Source organism: Mus caroli, chromosome X, assembly GCF_900094665.2.
Source record: "Mus caroli chromosome X, CAROLI_EIJ_v1.1, whole genome shotgun sequence".
NCBI lineage: Eukaryota > Metazoa > Chordata > Mammalia > Rodentia > Muridae > Mus > Mus caroli.
The window spans coordinates 87,592,450-87,612,513 of NC_034589.1; the positions used below are offsets into that span (position 1 = coordinate 87,592,450).

Here is a 20,064-nt window from a genome sequence, read left to right on the forward strand (position 1 = left end):
TGGGGGACTTTTGGGATAGCATTGAAAATGTAAACGAGGAAAATACCTAATAAAAAAATAAATTAAAAAAAAATCTCCTCTGCCAATGAAATTAGTACAAAACTCTTCAATTAAGCTTCAGGCAGATTCCTAGAAGAGCAAAAAGCCACATTCTTTGTGAAAATATTGTAAGAATGGTCTCTAGCCCAGCTGCTAATAATATTTACCTCTGAAACATCTTCAGCTGGGCCTTCATAACCCACATGGGTCTTCCAATCTCCTACTAGAATGTCCCATCAAGCCTCACAATGTTCACCCACTTTCCTAATCCAAAGTCCCAAAGTCATCTACATTCTTCTACAAAACAGCATGTTCATGCATATCACAGCACTGGTACCAACTATTTTAGTTACTTTTTCCTATTACTGTCAGGCAACACCATGACCAAGGCAACTTATAAAAAATGCATTTAATTTGAGGGCTCAGGGTTCTATAGCATTGGAGTCCAAGACAACCATGGCAGGAAGCATAGCAAGAAGCAGGATGACATGGTATTGAAGCATCCATAGGCATGAGGCAGAGAGAGAGAGAGATAACCAAGAAATGGCCAGAGGTTTTGAAGCCTCAAGCCCACTCCCAATAACATAACTTCTCCAAAAAAACTATCCCTCCTAATCCTTCCCAAGCAGTTCCATCAATTGGAGACTAAGTATTCATATATATGAGACTGTGAGATTCATTCTCATTCAAACCACTACAGCTAAATTCTTACAAAATATTAAAAATAAAAGTACAGGAAGAATATCAGAAAAGGTCATATAGAACCAGAGACCAAATCCAATGAAAAAGGCAAATTTTTAAAGAAGAAATATCCATGAAATATAGTAATAAAAAAGAAAGAAAAGAAATGGAGAATAGTGAGCCATGGTTTTCTCAAATTTATTGAAGAATAAACTACTAAGTTTTCTATTTTTAAATGAAGTTAATATGTCAAAGCATGATTCTATAAAATTGCGTTCCCCAACAACTAAGATTTACTGTTTTCCATATGTCTGTTACTAATAAATGAGTAAACACACAATCTAAGATATTTGACTTGACTCTAAACCCTTACATTTGCCTTATAGGATAAGTACTTCTACTGGGCCATTTGAACAGAACAGAGAAAGTGAGGCTGAATAGTTACGTAGCTCTTGCAGTTCTAAGGAAGAAGACCAATGACATGCTCCTGTGAGCTCTTCTCAGGCCTTTATCACTATACATACAGCTACCCTTATTCTGTCCTCTGAAGTCCTACAGTTCCATCATCTATGCATCTTTAATATTGAACTCTTACAATTTTTCATGTTTGTTGCATTTTGGTGCACAACATGTCTTCCCAACTAGACTACAAAACATTGTATACAGTACTGTAAATAATACTTCTCTGTAATCCCCACAATACTTACCACTATTCCCTACTCATTATATAAGATTTAATTGGAACTTCAACAAAGAGATAACTTTCAAAACAACTATTCCAATAATTTTGCAATCAAATGAACTCTACCAAACATCCTTTGCTAAGCAGTAGTCATCTTTTGAGATTGCTGGAAATTTAAGTTAAGAAAAGAGATGTTAATGCTTTTTATCTCATTCTATTCCTTTTGACTGATGAAACCCAAAATAATCACTTTGCATCTCCAAAGTGTTCCACCCCCGTGAAAGCAGGGGGAGAGTGAGCCATCACTAGCGCACAAATGTGTTCTGCTGAAAGCAATCAAATAAATCAAGCAACCCCCAAAATATAGTTAAAGCCAAGTGACTCAGAAACAGCTCATGTTTTTAGTCACTTTGAATCCAAAGTTACTCTGAAACATGAATATTTTTTAAAGCATTACTCATTTTGCTTTCTCTGATAAAACTAAAATAATCCAATACAATTATCTGAATGGTTATAATTTAAAGATTTAAAATGCATGCTCAAAACCTAACATTTCAAATTAGTGCCACTCTTTGGGACAAACTCTAACTAATAATAATGATCTGGTATAAAAGTATCCTGGAGAAACTAATTTGCTACCATTTTCTTTTTATTAAGCTAATCTGAAAAAAAAAAAAAAAAAGAGCATCCATGGAGCTGTCCTGAAAAATGCACAACACTGTAGAAAGCATGGACCTGAAAAATCATTACTCAAAATTGAAAGCCACTTTCCTTTCTCACCTACAAAAGCATTTATTCTCATGCTGAAAAATTAAATATGGTTCAAGACCTTTACTTAAAAATAATTGAGTTTCACAAAATCAATAAGCTCATACAATTTCCAAGTGACCTTATCAGTAGCTCAAGGATGACAAATAGGTTTAATCATATACCCCAACTCCAGCTGGTTGGTAATAGAGATGCGGATGCTGTATTGGGAAAGATTCTAAGGCCATATCCAAGAGAAAATATGTTCAGACCAATCAGTAAGATCAACAATGTATGTGAAAGAGGAACTATTAGTACCAAAAATTTGCATCAACGGCTATAATTTCTTAAAGGTGGAAGTCAAGGCTGCAATCTGAATGTGAGTCATCAACTTCAAAGGTGCCACTTGATTGACTGCCTCATTTCAGTAGAAAATTCATTGGTAAGAAGTAAGCTAGATGTATGGAGCTACAGTTGAATATGAGTAAAGGAATAGAAAAGAAGCTGAACATTTTTATTAGCTTCCTATATGACAAGCACTGAATATATTAGCATTACCTTACCCATATGCTTCCATGGCCATACCAAAGACTTTTAGCATTATTATAATACTGTTCCTCTGTTATCTTAATTTCACCCATTTAACTCTCTAGCCACCATACCATATCATACATTTTTGCTTACTCCACCAAATGTCCATTCTTCCAGTAACCTATCTCCTCACTAATATACCCAAGCCATTGAGTCTTTCCACTGTCTGTCATCTCTATACCATGGCATCTCTCCTACTGTCTTGCCACTGACCTGTTAATCACTTCCTTATGTCCACTGTCAGTTCCATTGTTCCTTTCTTTATTCATCACAATTGCCTAGCAATTATAAATCCAGTTCTCTGTTCACCCCAGGCATGTATCCATGCAATATAAACATGACCTTAAAACTCATATTCACAAGTGATTATCTCAATCAAGTATTTAGAAAGGTTGGCAACCCTTCTATATTTCCTTTATCTACTTAGTCTTCCAATAGGCATTTCTCTTGTTCCTTCTTCTGTCTTCAAGTCTCCATATTTCTTCTCCCTTACTTCCTCTCCACTGATGGTCCTGATTAACAAGAAATACAGAAACAACCAGAAAGAAATTCATTCCAGTTTATGTCCCTCCATCTACTTTTATGCCACCCTGCCACCTGGCCTACCACTTTCATCACTTTCTGTATGTTCTACCTTTGTTTATGATACAAGGGATAGTTTGTTCACTCTGTTGTCAAGTCAAGTTCTTTCTTCATTAATCAAAGACAATGCCCTAGAAATCATGTCCTCTCTCTTATCTCCAATTGTCTCTTTCTACTAAATCATTCCCACTAGCATTCAGACAACTATATTCAATTGTAAGTCTACTTGCAATGTTTTCAAACATGTATCTCAAACTTTTCAGGTCCAAAACTAAATTCCTCATGTTGCTCCAAATCCCAAGTACCCCATACTATTCTCTATCTCAGTAAGTAGCAGCCTCTATAAATATAATTCCTCATTAAAAATAAAAATAAAGATTCTTTGAATCTTTTACTCTCTAACCTTTCACTCCCAATCCACCAATAAATCCTCTTCACTTTACATCTAAATCCAGCCACTACAAAAATGACTTCTCATTATCAATCCACAGTCCCAGATGCCCTTACCTCTTATCAGATATTTTGATCTAACCTTAGCTCCACCATACTATTATTTTGACACAGAGGCCAGGGATATCCTTTTGAAAATGTCATTCCTCTGCTTGAGAACCTCTACTGCAATGGTTCTCAACCTATGGATTGCAACACCTTTGAAGTAGATGACCCTTTCACAGGGTCACCTAAGACCATTGGAATACACAGATATTTACATTAGAATTCATGACAGTAGCAAAATTACAGTTATGAAGGAGAAATGAACATAATTTTATGATTGTGGGCCACCACAACATGAGGAGCTATATTAAAGGGTCACAGTATTAGGGAGGTTGAGAACCACTCCTCTAGTGGCTTCCTATCTCATTTAAAGTAAAAATTAAAGTCTTCCCATGTCTCTTTAATACTCTCTAACTGCAGCTCTTTTTATATTCCCCTTATACCTCCAGTTGAATCACATTAGCTTTCTTTTCTTTCTTTCTTCCTTTATTTCTTTCCTCCTTCCTTCCTTTATTCTTCCTTCGTTTTACTTGAGACAAGGTCTCACAATGTAGCCCTGGATGGCCTGGAACTTAAACCAGGATATAAACCTGGATATAAACCAGGTTGGCCTCTTACAGTGATCTGCTTTCCACTGCCTCTGGGTTGCTGGGATTAAAAGATATGCGCCACTACCATGCCCAGTCTCCTTTTCTTTAAATACAACCTTATGCTTCTACCTCAAAGCCTTTTCATTTGCTATCCCCTCTTCCTGGAATTCTCTTTACCCAGATATACTCTGTCCATTCTTTCTTTCTTCTAAGACCTTGACTCAAATGTCATCTTCCCAGTAAAATCTTCCCTGAATAGGTTATTTTAATTCTTTTAAAAGTAATAATCAAATAATCTCACTTTGTCTTCAACTAATTCTACTTCAAGTATTATATTTGTTTTATTGATTCAGAAAGTAATATTTAAATGGTTTAAATAACTTGCTCACAATCACATCTAGGAAATATGGAAACCAAGATTTAAACATACACACAGTTTCCTTTTTTAATTAATTAATTTATTTATTATTAGATATTTTCTTTATATACATTTCAAATGCTATCCTGAAAGTTCCCTATACCCTCCCTCCGTCCTGCTCCCCTACCCACCCACTCCCACTTCTTGGCCCTGGCATTCCCCTGTATTGGGGCATATAAAGTTTGCAATACCAAGGGGCCTCTCTTCCCAATGATGGCCAACTAGGCCATCTTCTGCTACATATGCAGCTAGAGATACGAGCTCTGGGGGTACTGGTTAGTTCATATTGTTGTTCCACCTATAGGGTTGCAGACCCCTTCAGCTCCTTGGGTGCTTTCTCTAGCTTCTCCATTGGGGGCCCTGTGTTACATCTTATAGATATCTGATACACACACTTTCAAAGTCTATCTTTTATCTGAGAATCTAGAAGAACCAAGTTTATGCAACTTTATGTGAACTGTACCAGTGAAAAGCCAAATGAAGTTTGAAGGGAAAGTTCTTTTCTGCAGTTTTTCAACTTATAAATAAAATAGAAATTAGTCATTTAGAAAACTTGTTCACAATTATTAATACAAGCACTGACTATCACAGACTTCTAAATTATAATTATACTTTCTGTGACTGTTGATAAATATCATACTACCAACAGTTTGGCCAAATACATAAATACATATGCATATACATACATATATACATGTATACATAGTATACCTGAATCTGAACAAACTGCTAAACTAGGAATCCTCAAGCTTAGCACTAATGAGATTTGAAGCTGGATAAAACTCTTTAAGTTGGATACTGGAGTTGTTCTGCATATCATAGGGTGGATACCACAATCACTAACCTCTACATATTAAATGCGATATTGATAATACTACTTAACTCCATTGTAAAAATTAAACATTCCTCCCAAACACTTCTAATGTCTCTCATGGAACATAAAATTGTGCAAATCAGTCCTACTTAACCACTGGTCTATATGCAACTATCATTCCATAAGAGAAACAGGACAGATGGATGTGATAAATTAAGCCACATGGATCCAATCACCAAAATGCACTGTGAGAATCTACACGGATCAAATGATACACAGCATTTGACGAATATACTTTGATGAATAAATTTCTGGGATAAAATGAAGAAATGAAAAGGATGCCTTGGATGAAGATATGCTTAGAGAACATATTTTAACAGAAAAGAAACCCTAAGTTATAGGATTTAAAGATGTACCACTATGTAATAAAACTATAAACATATAGGAAAGAGTAATTACTGTAAAAGTCAAATAGGGAGGAGACCATAGTTGAAGTTGATATGGGACACTTGGCTGGCCTTGGGGCTTCTTAGGTGACTGACAAGATTCTATTTCTAGACTTGGGTGGCATTTAAAAGAATGCTCATAATCATTAATTATGCTTTCTGATTGCCTTATCTCCTGCTCAATGTCTATGTTTTTTTCAGTGAAAACACATCAGTAAATGAAAACATAATAAATAAACAGAAGAATTTGTCTTCCTTTCTACTTCCCTGAGGTTTGAGTTCCAGGAGAACTGTCCTTGAGAAGAGGAGTATGGATTTATAGAGTTCAGGTCGATGTTTATGTCCCTTCAGCCCAGAGGTGTAAATCCTCATCACTGCTTCAAAAGTGACTTTGGAAGTCATAGCAGGACTCACTACAACCCAATACAAGCCATATGTGAGATGTCCATTTCTTGGCCTACTTTTGAAGGAATGTCTCATGTCAAATCAACAAATACCTACCAGGGAGTCTTGTTGTGATCCAGGCTGTCTGCCAGGCACAATGAAGGAAGCAAGATGCAAAGCAGGGAAATCTTGGCACATGTGCACAAAGCTCGTGAGAACTGCGTGGGCTGAGTAGAGATTTGTGAGACAATGACTTTTGGAAGACTTTTGCAGGATAGGGGAGGGGGGATAGAGAGGCAAAGACATAGACAGGGAGAGGGAGTCAAAGACCAACCGACCACAGGTGTACCTCCTTCCTTGCAAAAGATCTGCTCCTGAAGAGTTCTGTGGTGATTAAATTTTTATAAATTTAATTATATTTTCTCATTGACTTACATTATAATCAGAGAGTGGCTTTATCTACATTTCGGATTAATCTTCAACTGGCAGTGGCTCCCAACAGTTTAAGTTTCCCTGCTTCTCTGTCAAGTAGTTAATAGTTTATAAACAAACATTTAAAGGCACTATCTAAAGGAACCCTTGAGAGAATCCTTTTGAACAACAAAGGATACTTCGGCAAAATTTATAAATAATCATTAGATCAGAAGCTCACCAAGGTGCTTTGAAATAAAGCAGACCGGTATAACTTTACTGTAATTAAATCTCTAACCCTATTTTATGTGTGTTTTAGGCCATCCAGCTTTACTGATATTCCCCTTTTTAAATAGCATTCAGAAGGTCGTTTTGTACAGACACTTACAGGAAGCACTACTAAACATAGCTCTATGCCTGTATCAGCAATTATGAAATAAAAATGTGATGCCATTAAATATATAAGAGAGGTGATTTGAAAAGGACTAGCCCATTGGTTGGTCTGCTTGCGACAGAAGATGCTCAGGCTGCTCATTTTAGCAGTGTCTTTTGAAAAGCAGACTGCCTGGAAATTTCAAGAATGTTACTTAAGAGCTAGAGCAAAGGATGGAACATATTAGCCCTACCTATTCCAGAAGTGTCACCACAAATCTCCCACCACATCCTTTACACTATGTGGCTTGTCTCCTTCTCATCTATTCTCTACATCCACATTTGATGCTCGCTCTAACTTCCCAAGGATATTCCCCCAATAAGCTAAGGAAAACTCAATGTCAGCAGCATGAAAGCCCATTATACTTCATATCATTAGGTCTAGATCAGAGAAGAGGATTCCTAAACTACCATAAAATAGCAGATCTCCAAGACTACTGATGCTTCTGTGGCTGGGTTAAGAAAGGTTGCCTTTGCACTTCATCTTGACTGCAAATTATACACAAGTTTTGAGCTCATTCTGTAGGTTACACATACCCAAAGGGGTCTGATTTATGAAGGGTTTTAGCCTGGTTAGCTTAGTTATTTCTGATTAAGGACCTCCATTTGTTTTGGGTTAAATGGATAAAGGTTAGTTCACTGTTTTGTCTTCAGTGACATGAATATAACTTATAATTGGTTTATTTAGAAAAAAATACTGGAAATAAAAACTGGACTACACCATAGAAGAATAAATCAAGAATGAATTTTGTTGTGGAAGGCACAAAAAAGGATGCTCTTGCCAAATAAATTACTTTCCACGGATGATAGTGCTGTTTCTCAGGGAACAAACACTGTCTCCCACACTGCAATCAAAAATCTCCATCCTAGCCACGGGGGTAGACAAAATAATCCACATTCTTCTATAAACCCTGCTCCTTGACTGAGGAGTAGGTCCTATAAATTCCATCTAACCAATGGAATACAATAAGGTGGAGGTATTTTCCAGATGTAACAAAGGTTCCTAATCAGCTGAATTCATTGTTGCAAATGAAGATTACATCTGGGTGTGGTGCCACACTAATTCCTGATAATGCAGGAAGATCATGATGTAGAAGCCCACCAGGGTTGCATAGGCAAGCTCCTTTCTGAAAACGTGGGGAGGGTACCCTAAGTGTGCCTGACCTAATTAGATGATGTTTATCTAGATGGAGAATCAAAGAAATGGAGACTCTTGTTGGATATTCACGCCCCTCAAATGGCAGGAAAGTCTTTCCCTGCGGTGGGTCCCCTTTGTAAACTTTGTCGACTTTGTAAACTGTATATACTTTATAAACTCTGTGCCTGCTCAAGGCAGGAAAGTGGCCAGGCCCCCGCCTGAGGAGCTCCAGCAGCCGTGTCCATCCCCCAGACCGCCCTAACTGTCATAACTGTCACAGAGGTCATTTCCAGTCCCTCAGCAGGACCCTTCCCAGATTATACTAACTTTAGGTGAAAAAGTCTGAAGAAAACCCACCAATCCCTGAACAGGAAAACCCACCAATCCCTGAACAGGAAAACCCACCAATCCCTGAGCTTCCCCAAGCTCAGGACCTGAAATCCCACCACTCCTCACCTTAGAAAGCCTCACCCTAGAAAGCTCCACCCCCAAGAACTCCTATAATAAACACTGTGCTTTGTCCAACTCCCTGTTGTCTGCTCCCTCCCAGGAGCATAGCCAGCAATTCCTAGATTCGTCCTTCATCTCCCTGGACTCTCCAATCTTTTTTATGAGATTTGCTGGCTGGTGTGACTCATTGGAAGAAGACAGGAAGTAATGAAGAGAAGGGAAAAAGTGAAGAGAAGGAGTGGGGCTAAGGCCCCCAGGAGCTGCAACGCCTCTACTGAGGAGGCTTCCTCTCAGAGCTATGTGGTTCCTGGGCTCCCATGCCTCAGGATGCCCTTCCCTTGGGTCACTGTCTCACCTCAGAACTGTGTAGTTCCTGGGCTTCTGAGTCCCAGGATACCTTTCTACCCAAGCAGAAATGCCAACATCTGTCTTTTGCTGACTTTGAAGAAGTAAGCTTCCATTCTCTTTTAAATAGATTCTGCTAGTAACATGTGATCTTAGGATGAATGTATCTTTCTCTATTGAGTTCTTAAAATGAGAAATCAGCTGAAATAACACTTTAATTTCAGACTTACAGGACCCAGAACAAAAACCTCAACTAGCCTGTATGAAAACTGACTAACTGATTAACTGATTAAACTGCACTACAATGTGTGGCTTTTGTTTTAAGAGTATCATGCAGCAACAGAAAACAAAAATAGCTATGAAGAATTAACAATGGGGAATCCTAACCCATGAGATCAATGGAGGTGACAAAACCAAAAGTTAACACAAGTTAAAGCAAGTGTTCTTTTTCCAGGTCTAAAAGCAAAAGCTCTAGAATGGAGCCCTAACATTTATTTCAGAATTGCTCACTGACAATAAACCACCATTCTGTAACAGTTTAAAGATACTATACTATCTCGTGTAAACTCACTATGTAGCTGAGATGACTTTCAATTTCTGATCAATGTTGGCTCCCCCTTCCCTGTCCTGGGATGTCCCTGTAATAGATGACAGGCACTCAGTGCCAGGGATCCAATTCAGAGCTTTGTGTATACTGAGCAAGCAGTCTAACAAATGAGCCCCATATCCAAGCTCCCCCTTTTGCCTTTGCGAAAAGAAAAAGAGGCACATGTACAGTCTAATCCTTAAGTGCAAAGATTGGAAGGAAGCAACTGCTCCCAAACAGGTAAAATCATAATCTCAGTAGACAACTATGTGAGAGGGGGGAAGAGGAAAGAAGGGAGGGTGGGGGAGTGGGAGAGGGAGAGACTAGACCTGGTGAAACCTCAAAGCCCATGACACACTTCCTCCAACAAGACCACACCTCCTGGTTCTTCCCAACATTCCACCAATCTGAAACAATGCATTGAAATCTATGAGCCACGGGGTCATTCCCATTCAAACCACCACAGTGCCCACAGCTATATGAAGGTTTAATGAAAGAAAACAAAAATAAGATGTCTGTTCCCAACATCCAATAGCTGGGACTTGCCTGTGTATTTTGCATGGGTGAATACATGGAATCAAAAGGAAAGAGCTTATCATTGCAAAAGGAGTGATAAGTGTGAGGTCTGTGTACTTGGTATGCAAAGGAAGAATGAGAGACAATGACACAAAATCTTAATGCAAGAATCCAGAAGAGATAGCCAGGCAGTGGTGGTGCACGCCTTTAATCCCAGCACTTGGGAGACAGAGGCAGGCGGATTTCTGAGTTCAAGGCCAACAGTGTGAGTTCTGGGACAGCCAGGGCTATACAGAGAAACCCTGTCTCGAAGAAAAAAAAATCCAGAAGAATTAATGCAGCCACAGAACAGTGGTTTTGTGGCTCTGGAACCTGCAATGATAGCAGCAGCACCTGGAATATTTGTTGGGGATGCAAATTCACTACCCCAGAGTGAATCAGAAATTCTGGGGAGAGGCCTAGCAATAGATTTCAAGAACCAAGTACATAGACATTTGTAGACAAATGAAGCAGTCTTATGGGAGTGGATGAAAAACAGAACAGCAAATGGTTTGAATGCTACATATTAAAAATCCTTCACTTTAACCCTGCTACCACTCAGGTGGGCCTATCCTCAGACATTCCAATCTACTTCACAGGAAATAGGCACTGGACAGCCAAATTATTTACTAGTTCTCCAGAGCATGGGGCCCATGATATAAAAAGTGAGTTGGCATGGGGGGGGTGTTTTTTGTGTTTTTTTTTTTTTAGAGGACATCACTCAAGATTGCTATATAAATGACCTCTAAACAACAACAAAAACAAACAAAAACAAAAAATAAAAACACTTGACTCCTCCTGTAATGGTGTTCTGCTGCCTCCAAAGTATTCACACATATATTCTCAGCTGTCAACACTCTTATGATTTTGCACAAGGCAAGGAAATTGCTTTTATTTCAGCAGTAGAGAAAAAAAAGCAGCAGCAGCAGCTGGCCCCTTTCACAGTCCCTGCTCACCCTGGGAGCTGGCTGTACACAGCAGCAAAGCTCTCCTTCCCTGACCTCAGGCTGTACAGTGCTCCTGAGAGACTTTGAGGAAGAAAAGCTGCAGTTTCTTGTACTTACAGTGGCACCAGTAACCTCAGGGTCCTTGTCATGTTTGACCTCCAAACCTCCCTTAGGGCCTAGCACACACAGGCAGATGATCTAAGCTGTCTACGCATCCCTCCAACAGCTTTGAGATACTCCATTGCTATCTGAGATCTTAGAAAGGAAACACTGCACCAAGTCCAGCTGGGGGAGACTTTAAATAAAGGCAGCTCTCAACTGTTTGGGAAATCACCACTGTTTCCTTCCAGGGCTCACAGATAGTCTTTTAACTTGTTTGCTTGGATTGGTGGGTAAAGAGTAATGGGAAAGCTCAAGTCCATATAGCTCAGATTGCAGTGCTCTGTGTAACTTGCAAGTTCTGTATATACACATAAGGCTTTCAAAGGCATACCTGATAGCGATAGCTCCACCACTATCTGATAACAATGGTGATATCATTGGATAGGTTCACAAAACATGAACAACAACTAGGAACAAACAATAACGTTTTATCCCAGAGGCTCAAAACGTATTATGTCATCGAGGACAAGGTTGACGGCAACAAGATTTTCCACTGGAAATTTCAGATTTTAAAAAGCTCAAGATGAGCCTGGTGGTGGTGGTGCACACCTTGGATCCCAGCACTTGGGAGGCAAAAGGAAGTGGATCTCTGAGTTCAAGGACAGCCTAGTCTACAAAGCAAGTTCCAAGACAGCCAGGACTACACAGAGAGACCCTGTCTCAAACAAAAACAAAAACAAAAACAAAAACAAAAACAAAACAAAACAAAAAAGCAACAACAAGAAAAGACTGGAGATTGTTATGATGGCACACACTGGTAGGATTTGCCAAAAAAAAAAAAAAGCAGAGGCAGGAAGATCATGAGTTCAAGGTCAGCCTGGGCTACACTTTTAAAGCCTGGCACGGTGGCCCACATCTTTAATACCAGCACTCTGGTGGTAGAGGCAAGCAGATCTCTGAGTTTGAGGGCAATGTGGCATGTTCTAGGCTATTGAGGGCCACACAGACTTTTTCTCAAAAATAAATGAATATATAAAAAAGCTGAAACAAACCTTTCAAAAAATATAAGCATGTTACTTCAGTGAAAGTGCCCAAGAGCAGCCAAGGAATGGATGTTGGGCTGGTAAAAAGACATGCTACTGCAGGTAGAGCTTCAGGATAGGTCTTGTTTATTGGTTTTGGTTTGCTTTTGGTTTTTTCCCCAAAACTAATTAAAGCAGTTCTCAGGGTGGCAGTGGTTTGGGGTTGTGATTTTTGCTGACCATGGGACATTTGAGAACCTCTAGAGGCTTTGGTGGAGAAGGGTGCTATTAGTATCTAGTGGGACAGTGCACAGGATGTCCCCACAACAAAGGACCATTCAGCACCATGGCAAGATAGTGAAATTCTACTTTTATGAAATGCATCCCCCATGAACAGTGGAGAAGGGAAACCCCTATGAGCTTTGTTTCTGTGAAGAGCTGGACTCTCCTCTTTGGTTTCCATCAAGCATCAGAGAAGAAGAGAGCCACTCTCCTCCAGGACTCATAAATATTTCTATAGAGACACACAATGCCAAGGTGGCCACTAGAGAAACACATTACATGGTTACAAGTGAATTTGATTTCTTTCACCATAGTGAAATATCTACTTACCAAAAAAAAAAGTTATAATGTTCTAATCAAAATATCAGCATCATCTTTCCCTCATTTCAGGATTTTTTTAAAAAAAAAGGCCAATATAACTGCCTATGCACTGGGTTGTTGTTTGTTTTTTTTTGGTTTTTTTTTTTTTTTTTTAGCCAAAAAAAAAAAATCTTGCTATATCCGTTTTCAGCTGAAAGTATTATGTTGCCTTTCATTCAGCGCTTTCATAAAAAAAAAAAAAACATAAATTCACTGATTAAAGATGAAATCATACATATTCTTGTCTCCTAAAAACACTGCCTAATGTACTTAAAATTCTTTTCATAGGGGGTCGAGGGGCACACAGTGGAGACAGTCTATGCAGGTGGAGGGGTGAACTGTGGCCACCTTGTGGCTAATTGCTATAGGGACAAAGGCAGAATGACCTCCAGCCCCTGGCATCTGCAAACTTGCTTCTTATTCTAAATTTATTTCTGAGCACAGTGATTGAGCATTGACTGAGCAGAGCTCCACTCTCCATAATTCTAGGTAGGCAACCAGCTCAGCTTTGGAAAGTTCCACAGCCACCACCTTTTTCGAGTTGCAACAGCTTAGGATGTTCAATGCAAGCTCCCAGGGGTGTTTAGAAGCAAATTCAATTTCCGTCTTGTAGCTCCTAGTGACGCAAATTCTAGAATAGCCATGAGTTATTTGCTCATGGTCTGAATTAAGATTATATTGTGTACAAATGTGTAATATGGTCATCCTAAAATAAATTCATTAGCTTCTGAAACAGAATGATTGTGCCTCTGTAAAAAGGCACTAGTCTGGGGAAGTAAAAAATATGGCTTTCTACCTACCACACTCATCACCAACTAAATCTATGATTTTAACTCTTTCTTGCTGCTTGCTTGCTTGCTTTTTATTTTCCTAGTCAGGGATTCTCTATGTACCCTTGGCTCTCCTGGAACTCACTCTGTAGACCAGACTGGCCTTGAAATCAGAGATTACTGCCTCTGCCTCCCAAGTGCTAGGACTAAAGGTATGTGCCACCACTACCTGGCTCACTTTGTTTTCTTATGACTAAAACAAGAGGCAACAAAATCTGTAGGGTTTTCACATATTTATTTTAACATGGATCAATTTTTATTTTCAGAAAGTTCCAAAAACCTAAATGTACCAACCCAATCTAAAGGTAGAAAGGCCAGACACATCTACCACTACCATCCCCTTCCTAACGCTCAGTTCCCCACTGTCTTAGTCAGGGTTTCTATTCCTGCACAAACATCATGACCAAGAAGCAAGTTGGGGAGGAAAGGGTTTATTCGGCTTACACTTCCATGCTGCTGTTCATCACCAAAGGAAATCAGGACTGGAACTCAAACAGGTCAGGAAGCAGGAGCTGATGCAGAAGCCATGGAGGGATGTTCTTTTCTGGTTTGTCTTCCCTGGCTTGCTCAACCTACTCTCTTATAGAACCCAAGACTACCAGCCCAGGGATGGTCCCACCCAAAAGGGGCCTTTCCCCCTTGATCACTAATTGAGAAAATGCCTTACAGTTGGATCTCATGGAGGCATTTCCTCAACTGAAGCTCCTTTCTCTGTGATAATTCCAGCTGTGTCAAGTTGACACAAAAATAGCCAGTACACCCACCATCCAAGTCTCCTAAGCCATCTCCACTGCATCCAGGCCAGCAGTTGATGGATGACCACTGGAAAAACTAATTTCCAGTATCCTTTGTATCCTGAGTGTCTAAACAGACAAAGTTTTTAAAAGGAAAATATTTTGCAAAGAAGCTTAATCTCACTAAGTAATTAGAGAACAATTCAATTCTCTACATTAAGCCATGTGCCTCTGGTGCAGAATACCAGAGAGGGTGCTTTGAAGAGCACTAGATGAATTGCTCTTACAAAGTACCTGGAGTGTTCTGGCCTGAACAACCTCACTGATTGTTTCCCCAGCTTCTGTTCCCACTGACTATATGATGGCCTGCTGCAGGCCATGCAAAGTACACAGGTAAGACCTAATCCATCCAATGATCTCCATTCAGAACAGAGCTTGAGCCTCCTTTAAACCCAGCTCATGCATTGCTCAAGTGACAACAGCTGCCTTTATTACTTCCCTTTTTCTTGCATGAGTGATAAAATGTGTTTGTACTTGCCCTTTATCCCTGAAACCTAATTATTAAGCAATCTAAAGCAGGAGACATCATTTTATCTCGATGGGCTCTGAGACCCCAAAGGAGAACTTAATATGAAAACAAAATCAACATTTTTTATCTTGATGGAATTGGCAAAATATATTGATTTAGGCAGATACCTACTGTTGAAGAATACTAAAACTATTTTTTGAAAAGCTACAATGCATTTGATAGTCAACTCAAGCAATTTTTTACAAATGTAAACTATGATTCGGGCACTATTGTCAGTAGGGCATTTTTGTAGTCCACAAGTCACTTACCCAAATCCCTTACTACACTCATGAAATAAATGAAATACAGCGGTAAGTACAACAATTAAGAGAAATAATGCCCAGTGGGGCTGCAAAGAATAGCATAGCCAGTTGGGGCTGGAAAAGTTAGGATGCAGGACTCCTAAACTAGTTTGTAAAAAATGATAAAGTGAATACTGTTTTCCTTTTGGTCATTGTGGCCAAGACCACTATCACCCCTATTCTTTGAAGGAATATAGCCCCATGAAGTTTTTAAGTCTCTCCTGCAGATTACAGTAAAATGTTGCCACATGTCAGTTCTGCATGTGAGCATCAGTGATGTGCACCACTTCCAAGTTGAGAAAAGAAAAAACTCTCACCTCCAATATTTATTCTCTTTCGCCATCCATCATCTGTCCAAATGAAAAAGACTCCAAGAAACTAGTAGAGCCAGAAAAATGTAGAAGCCAAGGTCCCTGAATCTGTAGACAGAGCATCCTCCAGTCCTAGTTGTTGGAGATGTTGGAAGATAGTTATAATTCCAATAATCAAACAATAGTGACAGTGCAAAACTTTGTTGCTCACCATTTAATTAGTAGATAATGAGTAACCTTTGAATGGTTTTGTACAAAGAAATAAATAACCATTTGTTTACTTAAGCAATTGGACTTGGGTGGTGATTTGAAACATTGATTGAGGGATGGAATAAGAATAGAAGCAGAGAAAACAAAACAAAAGTTAGACCTGCAAGTAAAGGCAAGAAGGATGCGTGTTTGAATTTGCTCATTAGCAATGGGGACACAGAAAAAGAAAAATACTCAGGTGGCACTATTTTTTTTATTTCTTTTTTCCAATTTTTTATTTAGGTATTTACTGCATTTACATTTCAAATGCTATCCTGAAAGTCCCCTATACCCTCCCAGCAGCCTGCTCCCCTACCCACCCACTCCCACTTCTTGGTCCTGGTGTTCCCCTGTACTGAGGCATATAAAGTTTGCAAGACCAAAGGGACTCTCTTCCCAAGTACTAGGGTACTTTCTCTACCCCCTCCATTGGGGGCCCTGTGTTCCATCCAATAGCTGACTGTGAGCATCCACTTCTGTGTTTGCCAGGCACTGGCATAGCCTCACAAGAGACAGATATATCAGGGTTCAGGTGGCACTATTAAAAGACCCACCAGAATATGAGTAGGTGCACAGGGGATTTGAGAACAACGTGCAATATTTTAATTCCTAGATTGGTAAAATTTCATTTGTAGGAAATGAAGCACAAATAGTGAAGATCTGTATGACAGATTAGTGATCATTTTGAAAATCTTTAATATGTCACACAGGTTGATACCCAGAGTACAGTAGAACACATATAGGTCTAACAGTAAGAGAAAAGAAGACCCAAACTGTACAGCCTCTGTTGCTTTGGCTTTCCCAGGTTTTGCTAAAAGATAATAATAATGGTAGGTGGTGGTGGTGGTGGTGGTGGTGGTGGTGGTGGTGGTGGTGGTAGTAGTGGTGAAGGAGAAGAAGGAGACGAAAGAGGGTGAGGAGGAGGAGAAGAAAGAAGAGGAGGAGGAGGAGGAAGAGGAAGAAAAGGAGGAGGAGGAAGAGGAGGAAGAGGAGAAGGAAGATGAAGAAAAGGAAGAGGAGGAAAAGGAGGAGGAAGAGGAGGAGGAGGAAAAGGAGGAGGAAGAAAAGGAGGATGAGAAGGAAATAAATAATTACCACTCAAAAAAAAAAGACCCAAACTGAAAGTGAGATTTGAGAATCACTTGGTTAGCATCATTCAATCTGATGAGGTTGCCCAAGAAGAATACTGAATGAAATATTGGATGAAATGAACAATGAAAAGGTTAAAACCTGGAGAACATTTAAGACAGGGCAGATGGAGAGTAACCTGAGGAAAACTATGAAAGAATGAGCTGGCAGGTAGAGAATACAAGAGAGAGGGCCAAATAAAAGTCACATGCAAAGAGAGTTTAATATTTAACAGGGGTTATGGGAGAGTTCAACTATTGGAAACAGTTTGCAGCAGTGAAAGGGAACAGGGATAGAGAAGAGACAGAGAGAGGGAGAGACAGAGGGGGAGAGAGAGAGGGAGCAAGAGAAACTGTTTCTTGGCTCTCTCTTCCACTCTGCAATCATCTGCTAGTGCACCCCTGCCTAGAAATCAGAAATCAGTGGCAGTTGTTCACTACAAAATAAAGTTGAACAGAAGAATGTACAAAATGGATTTGAGGGCAAACAAATAAACAACCTACTCTGATCGCAACAGAAACACTTCTAATGATACTGTACCAGAGGACACTAGGAGGCTGGAATGTCGAGATGGCAGCTGTGGACTTTTTTTTTTCCAATTCTTTTTAAATAAAAGCATCCTGGAATAAGGAACAGCAATAGATGGATAGATAGATAGATAGATAGATAGATAGATAGATAGATAGATAGTTGATAAATAGATGATTGCTAGATAATTGGATGTATATATAGATAATAGATGATATATAGACAGAAAAAATAGTCAATTCTAGTGAGAATGGAAGAGACCAAGTACTGAGGGGATAGACTTAATAAAAATGGGCAAAAAGAAACACATACTCACTTCCTTTTCTCCATGGTGCTATCTTGGTTATCAATTATCTGGAGAGAAGGGTGTCCTTTAAAGGCCTTTAGGGAGTTATTGGTTAAGGGAGCATACTTCTTGTTCTCTCTCTCTCTCTCTCTCTCTCTCTCTCTCTCTCTCTCTCTCTCTCTCTTTCTCTCTCCCTCCCTCTCATATGGTCTCAAATAAACCTTGTTAAACTCCTTTTGGTTTCTCTATTGTCTGTTTTTCCTCTAACCTGTAGCTCTAGCTCTAGTGGCCTCTTCTGGCCTCTGTATGCACTTGCACACATATGGTACTCAAACATAAACTGATAAACATTAGTAAAAATAGATCATTTTTTAAAAGTTTTAAATGGTATTTAGAACAACTGAAAGCCTACTTCAACATTCTTAAAAATAATAAAATAACTCTTCATCTTCTGCTTAAGTTACACAAAAATATAAGATCATGCTTTGTCTGCTTGTGTGAAAGATGGATCCAAAGACCAAATAGAGTTCAGTAGACTAAGTCATAAATTAATATCCAGAAATTAAGTGAAAAATTAACATGTCAATGCCCCATGGCAAAAAAGGAAATGTGTAGCTGCACCTCTTTTAGAGTCCCAGCATGTAATTAAAATATCTCATGCAATCCTGTCCCCACCAAATGCACTAAGGAAGATCTTATTAAAAATAGTTGCTTCATAAAAGGAAAATAATTCATGAAGTATTATCCAAATCATACTCCAACTTGATTTTATTCTAAAGTTTTGTTCATCAGGGTAAATGATTTATTTGCAACCACTAATATACTAATCCTTTTGATGGTGGTGGCCATAATTAACTTACCTCATCACCTTTAATCTTATTAAGAGCACTGTACTGGCTAGTTTTGTATCAACTTGACACAGGCTGGAGTTATCACAGAGAAAGGAGCTTCAGTTGAGGAAATGCCTCCACGAGATCCAGCTGCAAGGTATTTTCTCAATTAGTAATCAAGGGGGGGAGGTCTCCTTGTGGGTGGTGCCATCTCTGGGCTGGTAGTCTTGGTTCTATAAGACAGCAAGCTGAGCAGGCCAGGGGAAGCAAGCCAGTAAAGTAACATCCCTCCATGGCCTCTGCATCAGTTGTGCTTCCTGACCTGCTTGAGTTCCAGTCCTGACTTCTTTGGTGATGAACAGCAGTATGGAAGTGTAAGCTGAATAAACCCTTCCCTCCCCAACTGGCTTCCTGATCATGATGTTTGTGCAGGAATAGAAACCCTGACTAAGAAAAGCACTAAGGCTAACACTTATGGAATATCCTGAGGAAAACTAGCAGGGAGGGTTTTAAATGGTGCGGACTCTTTCAAGTATACATGCTAGATAAACCTTTCCCTCTACTACATCCATGTTACGGGACATTCAAGGGTAGCTGGCATGCCTCCTAACAGATGATCTCAGGAAGTACTGAGCAGGTCTTCTTCTGCATTTGAACATTCTACTCAGGAGCATTTATTGCACTGTTGAAGTCAGTTAGGTGGCCAGTTGTCCTGTCCACTGGACTCCTTTAGGAAATGAATTTGTTGTTTTTTCTGAATCACCATAGGTAGCATTTTAATATGATCTGAGACTGCCCTTCCAACAACTAGGAAAGACTCTTGTGACCTCCCTTATGGAATGGGTGTGTCCCTATTTCTGGCCTAGTTTCAACATTAGTCGTGATGGCCTAGAGAAGCACTCTGGGAGCAGAGGAAGTTTCAATATGAAATAAACCACATACCTGTGGTAAGAGGAGGGAAGCAGGATATATAGTTCCTTGTCACTTTAGATATTGTGTGATAATAGCTGGGCAGTATAATCCATAACAGTCCACAGCAGCTGCTAGCTAACACATGCAAAAGCTCAGCACAGTGGTAACATCTTACAGTTTTTGAAACACCAATGTGGTCCCCAAAGTGACCTTCAGAACCTAGAATCATGGGGAACACAAAAGAAATAATCTATTATACAAATGTTACATAATCATTCATTAATTCC

The 20,064-nt window shown here is 39.4% G+C and overlaps 1 long non-coding RNA gene across 1 annotated transcript in view; it reads right to left on the reverse strand.

The window, feature by feature from the left end:
* LOC115030102 overlaps positions 1-18,976 on the reverse strand; it is a 57,460-nt gene extending 38,484 nt beyond the window's left edge. The window contains exons 1-2 of the long non-coding RNA XR_003835729.1: positions 18,896-18,976; positions 15,851-15,976 (exon numbers count right to left, since the gene is read on the reverse strand). This is a non-coding gene — a long non-coding RNA (uncharacterized LOC115030102). The remainder of the gene's footprint in view (positions 1-15,850; positions 15,977-18,895) is intronic.
* Between the last annotated feature and the right edge of the window lie 1,088 nt (positions 18,977-20,064).